Source organism: Callorhinus ursinus, unplaced genomic scaffold, assembly GCF_003265705.2.
Source record: "Callorhinus ursinus isolate GAN/ISIS: 27379988/994484 unplaced genomic scaffold, GSC_fseal_2.0 scaffold87, whole genome shotgun sequence".
Taxonomy (NCBI): domain Eukaryota; kingdom Metazoa; phylum Chordata; class Mammalia; order Carnivora; family Otariidae; genus Callorhinus; species Callorhinus ursinus.
This window is the reverse complement of record NW_027397149.1, coordinates 396,749-405,370: the sequence shown is the minus strand read 5'-3', so window position 1 is coordinate 405,370 and position 8,622 is coordinate 396,749.

Below are 8,622 nucleotides of genomic sequence, written 5' to 3'. Positions count from 1 at the left end.
CTCCCTCAACTGCCAAACCCAGAGCTGCCTCCTGGGTCCTCTCCCTCCTCACCACCTCGGGTCAGTCTAGGCCCTCATTGGCTTTCACCAGTAGCATCACAACAGCCTCCTCTCTGGTCCCCCCACCTGCAGCCCCTTCCCTGCATGTCCCATTTTCTCCCCAGGTGTTAGTGTGATTGTCCCCTAAACAGATGTGGTAATATCAGTCCCCTGCACCAGTGACTCCACCCGCCGGGCCATGGCCTCCCGGATTACACTCAGTAGCAGCTCTGGCATTTGAATCCCACCACCCTCACCTCATCTCTCCTACCACTTCCCTCCCTGGGCCACAGACCCCAAGCCTTAACCACACCACGGGATCCCGGACCCTGGACACCCTGGAGCCTTTCACCGTGCCATCTCCCCTCTGCCCAGGAGTCTGTCTTGCCCCTTCTTGGATAGTCAGACTTCCCACCCTTCAAGCCTCTCCCAGCAGTCTAGGCAAACAACCTCAGGAGGTGTAGGCTGAGTCAGCTTCTCCACGAGACCAGACTGGGCCTGACTCATGTCTTGCTTCTCTCCAGCAACCAAGGTCAGGCGCAAAGCAGATGTTCACTAAAAATCTCAATGAATAAATGAATGAATGAATGGCGTATTCCTTCACACCTTTACCCAGGCATAAGGACAAAGGAAATAAGTTCCACGAAGGCAGGGACTTTTGTGTATTTTGTTCATGGCTGGTTCTCCAATGGCACGATAGGCACCCAGCACATAGAAGGTGCCCAAATATTTGTGAAATAAAGGAATGAGTGAAAGGTGTGCATCTCAAATCTGGCTGCAGCTCCAAAGGTGGACAAAGGAACACACAGTGTGGTAACAGTTGTAATTCCTCTCGTTGTTCAGCGATTCTTAAAGTCCACCCAATAGGGGCGCCTGGGTGGCTCCGTCGTTAAGCGTCTGCCTTCGGCTCAGGTCATGATCCCAGGGTCCTGGGATCGAGCCCCGCATCGGGCTCCCTGCTCCGTGGGAAGCCTGCTTCTCCCTCTCCCACTCCCCCTGCTTGTGTTCCTCCTCTCACTGTGTCTCTCTGTCAAATAAATAAATAAAATCTTAAAAAAAAATAAAGTCCACCCAATAACCCTGTGAGATGGGTCGCCTGCACCATACCCCAGCCTCTCGCGCCGTCTCCCGGCCTGACTGGCCTTTCTAAAGCATCAGGACCAGGCCGGCCCCTGCTCGGAAGGCCTCCGCATGTTCCCACTGTCCATGAGAGAAAGCCCAGACCTTCTACCCTGCCTTCCCGCTTCAGCACACACCACCATCACTCACATACTCCGATTCCAGTGACACACCAGTCCCCGTATTTCCCCACCCCATGGTTTTCCTCATGTTCCTCCCGACCCCTGGAACACCCCTTCCCTCTCACATCCCGAAGCCCCACTCCTACCCTTCCCTCCAGTTTAGCTGCTCAGTCTTTCTTGACCCTTCTGCAGATGGAGGGGAGAGACTGTTAAATATGCAGATTACCAGGCACTTCCCTGGAAATTCTGATTTGGTAGATCTGTGTTGCAGCTCAGGAACCTGGGTTTTGAGCAACTACCTCTAGAAATTCTTAGGTTTAGTCAAGTTTGGAAACAACAGTGTATCTAGGCAGAGCCAAGGCTATATTATGCTACATAACAAACATCCCCCGAATCTCAGTGATTTAATGCGACCAAGGCTTATTTTTGCAGTGCGCTTGGGTTATTCCTGTCCTTCCATGAAGATTCAGTACTTCAGGTGGAGAAATTTCCACATAGCTTATCAGCCCAGTGGACTCTGAGGGCCTCATGTTCAAGGACCCCATCTGATTAATCTCTGCCTCCTCATGGTACCTGGCACAGGACCCATCTCTCACACCTGCTGTGCTCAGGAACAGAAGGATGAAAACCCACTTGACCTATTCATCCATTAACCAGTGAGTATTTATGCTCTTTTTTTTTTTAAGATTTTATTCATTTATTTGAGAGAGAGAATGAGATAGAGAGAGAGCACGAGAGGGCGGAGCGGGAGAGGGAGAAGCAGACTCCCCGCTGAGCAGGGAACCCGATGCGGGACTCGAGCCCGGGACTCCAGGATCATGACCTGAGCCGAAGGCAGTCGCTTAACCAACTGAGCCACCCAGGCGCCCACCAGTGAGTATTTATGGAGACCCTACTATTTATGGAGTATTTATGGAGACCCTACTATTTATGGAGTATTTATGGAGACCCTACTATTTATGGAGTATTTATGGAGACCCTCCTCCTTGTGGCAAGACCCTCCTCTTTGCTGTGGTGCTTCAGGTAGAGTGGTGAGCAAAACAAACATCAACCTGTCCATTTCCATGGAGCCAGTAACCTAATTTCTCTAAGTCCTAGGTCCCAAGTCCATAAAATGGGCCATAAGTTTCACCACCACCCACCTCCCCAAGGCACAGTGTGAAGATTTACTGAGAAAGCAGGCATGGAAGCCATCTGTAACTAGAAAATCTGAATTCAAGCAGATGTGAAAGAACATTGTTGTCCTGTTCTTCCACCCCTCACATCCAGCTTTCGGGTTTTATTCATCACAGCCCTGGAATTTGGCCGCACACCCTTCTCCCTATTTCCACTGCCCATTCGAACCATCGTGAACCTGTAAAATGAACCTAATGTTAATAACACGGATACTAGTAGTGATGGTAATAGTTCAATCTCACATGGTGCCGATCACGTGCCGGGCCCTGCTTTATGTGTTTTATCCGTATGATTTAATCTTCACAACAGCCATCTAAGGTTACTGTCACTATCTCCATCCACAGACAAGGAAACAGAAGTGCACGGGGTTTAAGTAATTTATTCAAGGCAGGAGCTGGGATCCAATCCCGACAGAAATCCTGGACTAGTGAAACATTCTCTTTGCCGGTTGGTATCCAGCTGCAGCGGGCCTCATTCCACTGTGAGACGCTTAACGGCTGAGCCACCCAGGCGCCCCTCTTTTGATAAAATTTTAAAATGTTCTGTCATGGGGCAGCTGGGTGGCTCAGTGGGTTGAGTGTCCGACTCTTGATTTCGGCTTGGGACATGATCTTGGGGTCGTGAGATCAAGGCCCACATCAGGCTCTGTGCTCATCAGGAGTTGGCTTGAGATTCTCTCTCTCCCTCTCTGCCCCTCCTCCCTCTAAAATAAGTAAATGAAATCTTAAAAAAAGTAAAATATTCTGTCATAAAAGACGTTAATGTATTTTTAAAAGGTTTACTTATGGGGCGCCTGGGTGGCTCAGTTGGTTAAGTGACTGCCTTCGGCTCAAGTCATGATCCCAGGGTCCTGGGATCGAGCCCCGCATCGGGCTCTCCGCTAGGCAGGAGGTCTGCTTCTCCCTCTCCCACTCCCCCTGCTTGTGTTCCCTCTCTCGCTGTCTCTCTCTCTGTCAAATAAATAAATCAAAAATCAAAAAATAAACAAATAAATAAAAGGTTTACTTAGGCACTATATATTTCTATAAATGGTATTTTTACACTTCTTAATAGTCTGTTGTTACGATTTATAAAGGCAGTTTATTTTAAATAATTTCTCTTATTCCAGCAAACTTGCCTCCACATATAGCAAGAGCCAGATATCCAGGGGTGATCTAGGGCCCTCCTACTCCCTTACCAATTTTTCCAATGGGCAACCATGTCTGATAGACTCTGTCTCTTTAATGGATGTTCCATCCCCAACTCCAGGCCTCATTATTTGCTAACTGATTTCCCAATCAACCTTCACCTGGCCAGGGCAACTGCCAACCCTAATTGTGCCTTTGTGCAAATAGAAAAAGATGTCCCCCTTCCTCAGGACACTCTACCTCCATCTGTCAGACGATTGTAATAAATATTCAAATATGCGGATGTCCACGATGTGGTTGGTGCCTCACTTGTGTGATAGCCATCTGTGGTGGCCCTGCACATGGCCACCAGCAGGATCCTTGTAAAATGAGTTTGATCATAGTATTCTGTTATGGGCTGAACGTGTCCCCCCCCCAGATTCATATATTGAAGCCCAAACCCCCAATGTAACAGTATCAGGGGGTGCGGCCTTTGGGAGGCAAATAGATTTAGAAGAGGTCACAGGGTGGAGACCCTGATGGGATTGGCACCCTTATAAGAAAAGGAAGAGACACCAGAGCTTCCTCTTTTTGCCATGGGAAGATGCAGCAATCCATCTGCAATCCAGGAAGAGACCCCTCACCAAGAACCAAATCTGCAGGCACCCTGATCTTCTTCCAGCCTCCAGAACTGTGAGAAATAAATGTCTGTTGGTTAAGCCAGCAATCTGTGGTATTTTGTAACAGCAGCCTAAGATGACTAAGACATATTTCTTTGAAATTATTCAAAGGTACCTTCTTTCTTTGATAGTTATTTAAGATAGGTAATACTTTCACCTGGTTCAAAAATCTAAATGACATAAAACATTTACAGTGAAAACTCTTACTCTTGACAACTGTGCTTACCCCCTTGTTCTCAGGAAACATCTGTAGGGAACCACTTTTATTAGTTTCTTCTGTAACTTTCCAGGATTTCTTTGAGGATACAAGCATACACTCACGCGCACACACACACACACACACGTGCATGGCCCACAGACACACTTTTCTTATACCACAGTAGCATGATATACTCATTTTACACCTTGATATTTGACTAACAATATATTTTAAAGCACTCTCACATTATATGTGATGAACATCCTCATCGTTTTTGACAGCTGCTTACCTGCTGATGGACAAATTTGCAAACAAAATCCAATGAGTAACACTGATATATATGTCATTTCATACATGGGCAGATATAGTGAATTAAAATTCTGTTTCTCCCCCTCCCCTTTGCACTGGCATGGACTTGGGACTTGCTTGGACTAATTGAATATGGCAGAAGTAATGTCATACAGCTTCTGAACAGGGCCTCAAGAGACCTTGCAGCTTCTACTCTTACCCTTTTGGAACCATGAGGACACTATGCTATGAAGAAACTCAGGCTGGGGGCACCTGGCTGGCCCAGATAGTAGAGCCTGCAACCCTTGATCTCAGGGCTGTGAGTTCAAGCCCCACATTGGACATAGAGCTTACTTAAACAAACAAACTGAGGGTGAAGTACCACATGGAGAGAGTGGCTCAGCCATCCCAGCTGACTCAACCATCAGAGCTAAGGTCTCAGACTAGTGAGTGTGACAGCCACGACGGGCCATCCAGCCCCAGCTGAGGTGCCCGCTGACTCCCATCACGTGAGTAACCTAAGATAAGATCAGCAGAAAAACCACCCGGCCATCCTTAGAATCTGGAGAAACAATACATCGTTGTTGTTTGATGCCAGTAAGCGTCAAGGTGGTTTCTTGGGAAGCAATAGCTAACTGATACAGGTAGCTTTTCAGATAGATTTTCACAAGTGAGAACACTGGCTTAAAGTGTGTATACGTGTATAATTTTGACAAATATTGTCTGGGTTGTATCATTTTGCATTCCTGCCAACAAGAGGTGAAAGTCCCTGTTTCCCCACAGTCTTGCCAAAAGAGTGACAAAACAAAATGTTTTGTCAGACATAATGGGTTATTGCTAATGCAATAAAGGAATAAAAGGTATTTCAGTATTTCTTTTCATTTCATTTCATTGTCTTTTCATTTCTCGCATTATGTGTGAAGCTGAACAACTGCATAAGTGTTTAAGGCCTTATGTATTTTTTCTTTTGTGATCTGTCATGTTCTTTGCCCATTTTTTAACTGAACTGTTGGTCTTTCTTATCAATATGAAGAAGCCCTTTAAATAGCAGAGAGATTACCCTTTGTATATAAGAATTGCAAATATTTTTTCCTAGTTTATTGCCTTTTGATTTTGCTTTGATGTTTTTTTGCCATGCAGATTTTTTTCAATGTAGACAAATGTATCATTCTTTTATAGCTTCTGATTTTTGAGTTGGAGTTGGAAAGACTTCCTCACTCTAAGAGTTACAGAGCATTTTGCCCATATTTTCTTCCAGTATTTTTAGGGGAGCTTATCCTGACAAACTGTGTGATCCATCACTTTTAAAATGAAGTTCAAGGGGCGCCTGGGTGGCTCAGTCGTTAGGTGTCTGCCTTCGGCTCAGGTCACGATCCCAGGGTCCTGGGATCGAGCCCCACATTGGGCTCCCTGCTCTGCGGGAAGCCTGCTTCTCCCTCTCCCACTCCCCCTGCTTGTGTTCCCTCTCTCCCTCTCTCTCTGTCAAATAAATAAATAAAATCTTTAAAAAAATAAAATAAAATAAGATGAAGTTCAAGGCCAGGGTTATGGCCCATGTGATCAGGAGTAACCCACGTGGAGAGGCAATAGGAGAAATCGAAGCTAGGTTAGGAGATTCTCAGGGGGAGACGATGCATCCTGTTTGAAACATGTTGTTGAATTTAAGGTGCCTATGGGACCTCCAGGAAGGGATGTCCGCGAGACAAGTGGATTCAGGGATCTGGAGGTCAGGAGAAAATGTGGGCCTGGAGATAGGGATTTGGGAGCCAGCATATTGCACGCCAGTTAAAGCCACAAGACTGTGTGTAGGGTCTGAAGAGGAGAGGTTCTCAGATGGAACTCCAGGGAGCGGCCAAAGTCAGGTCACAAACAAAGTCATGAGGAGAGAGCTGTGGGGGCTTCATCTCTGTGCGCCTTGGGGCTTGGCACAAAAACCGCCTCAGAGACTTGGATAAACAGAAGCCCTTTATGTGAAACACGCATGGATATCTTTGGCTCCTGGGGACAGAGCAAACAGGGAGTGGGAAGAAGACAAAGAACCTCCCAGCGGTCAGCCCCACCCAGCAGGTGTGGAAGAGAGACCCTGTGACAGGGGAGGGAAGAAGGCTCAGTCTTTTTTTTTTTTTAAGATTTTATTTATTTGACAGAGAGAGACACAGCGAGAGAGGGAACACAAGCAGGGGGAGCGGGAGAGGGAGAAGCAGGCTTCCCGCCGAGCAGGGAGCCCGAGGCGGGGCTCCATCCCAGGACCCTGGGACCGTGACCTGACCTGAAAGCAGACCTTAATGACTGAGCCGCCCAGGCGCCCCAAGAAGGCTCAGTCTTGCAGGCAAAGTCTTCCCCCTCTCCTCCCCACAGATGATCTAAAGCCGGGCATCAACAGGTGGCAGCAAGTTCCTAAGGGTAGGTGGACACAGTGCGCCTTCCCCCGGCCCACGTTTTCCTTGGATTATCGTGGAGTGGACAAGAGCACAGAACCTAGAGCTCCACTTTCTGGGTTCAAATCCCGACTCTCTCCTTCACTAGTGTGTAACCTTCGGCAAGTTACTTAATACCTCTGCGGCTCAGTTTCCTCCTCTGTAAAATGAAGACAGTAACGGTACCTATCTCATAGAACTGCTTATGAAAGTTGAATGAGTTAATATTTACAAAGTGCTAATATTGGTGCCTGGCACATGGCAAATGCTCTATAAATATTACATTAAAAATAATAATAATATTCATTCATTCATGAATATTTATTGACCAGCTACCATTTGCCAGGCGCTGCTGGAGGTACTGGGGACACAGCAGTGACTAATGCAGGTGAGGATCCCTGTCCTCGTGGAGCTTCCATTCTGGTAGGTGGAGAGGAGCAGTGAAGACAGACAATATATAAAATAAATATAAATAATATAAAAAATACATGGTGTGTCAGATCCAGGTGGAGACATGAGAAGCTGGCAAGGCGCCTAGCCTCGTACCGGACGCACAGTAGGGCGCAGGAGATGGAAAGCGGAAGGAGACCCTGGACAAGGAGCAGAGAGGAATCCGTGCAGAGACACTGGGGCTGCTCACCTCCTCAGGGTAACGATCATCAGCCATATAATAGCAGCAAACACTTACATACCATTCATTCCATACCAGGCTCTGTTCTATTCACTTCACATATAACATCTCATTTAATCCTTCTGGCAATCCTTTGAGTTTGGTACTGTTATTGTTCCCATTTCTCAAATGAGGGAACTGAGGCATAGCAGAGTTATGTAACTTGCCTTAGAGAGTTGTATGATGAGGTGAATGAGCTGGGATTCCAGCCCAGGTCATCTGGCTCCAGTTTGGGTAGGATGTTGGTAGGATGGATCTGCAGGTGGAGGGGACCGGACCGGCTGCCATGCCTTGGGACTGGGTAGGGCCTGACCTTCCCACAGACTGAAAGGAACACACATACACAGCCCTAATACCTACACATCCAAGACCCAATATACTTAACATTACACTTCAAGCTTGTTCAGAGGTCCCAAAAGGAATAACCCCCAAGCCATGAAATACAGATAAGGACTCAGCTCTGGAGAACTCCATCTCCAGAGCCATTCTCCCTATATGGCCCCTGCGCCCCACCCTCTCCACATACCACTCCATGAGGCTTTAAGCCCAGCTTCCGGTGACCTTAAGCCACCATTCCAAACCCTGTGATCCCACCCAGAGACCACAAATAAAATAATGAGTATCATAATCCTGGGAAATTTAACAAAGGCACCAACAACTCCAGGTCACAGCTGGGAACTGAGAAGGCAAACCATCAAGAGGCTAACAGAGAGGCAGGTGGGACTGGTGGTCCTAGAGAGAGCTGGAACCCACAGTCATAAAAGCCCACAGAGGGGGCAACCCTCAACAGTTGGCAAGGGCGCCTG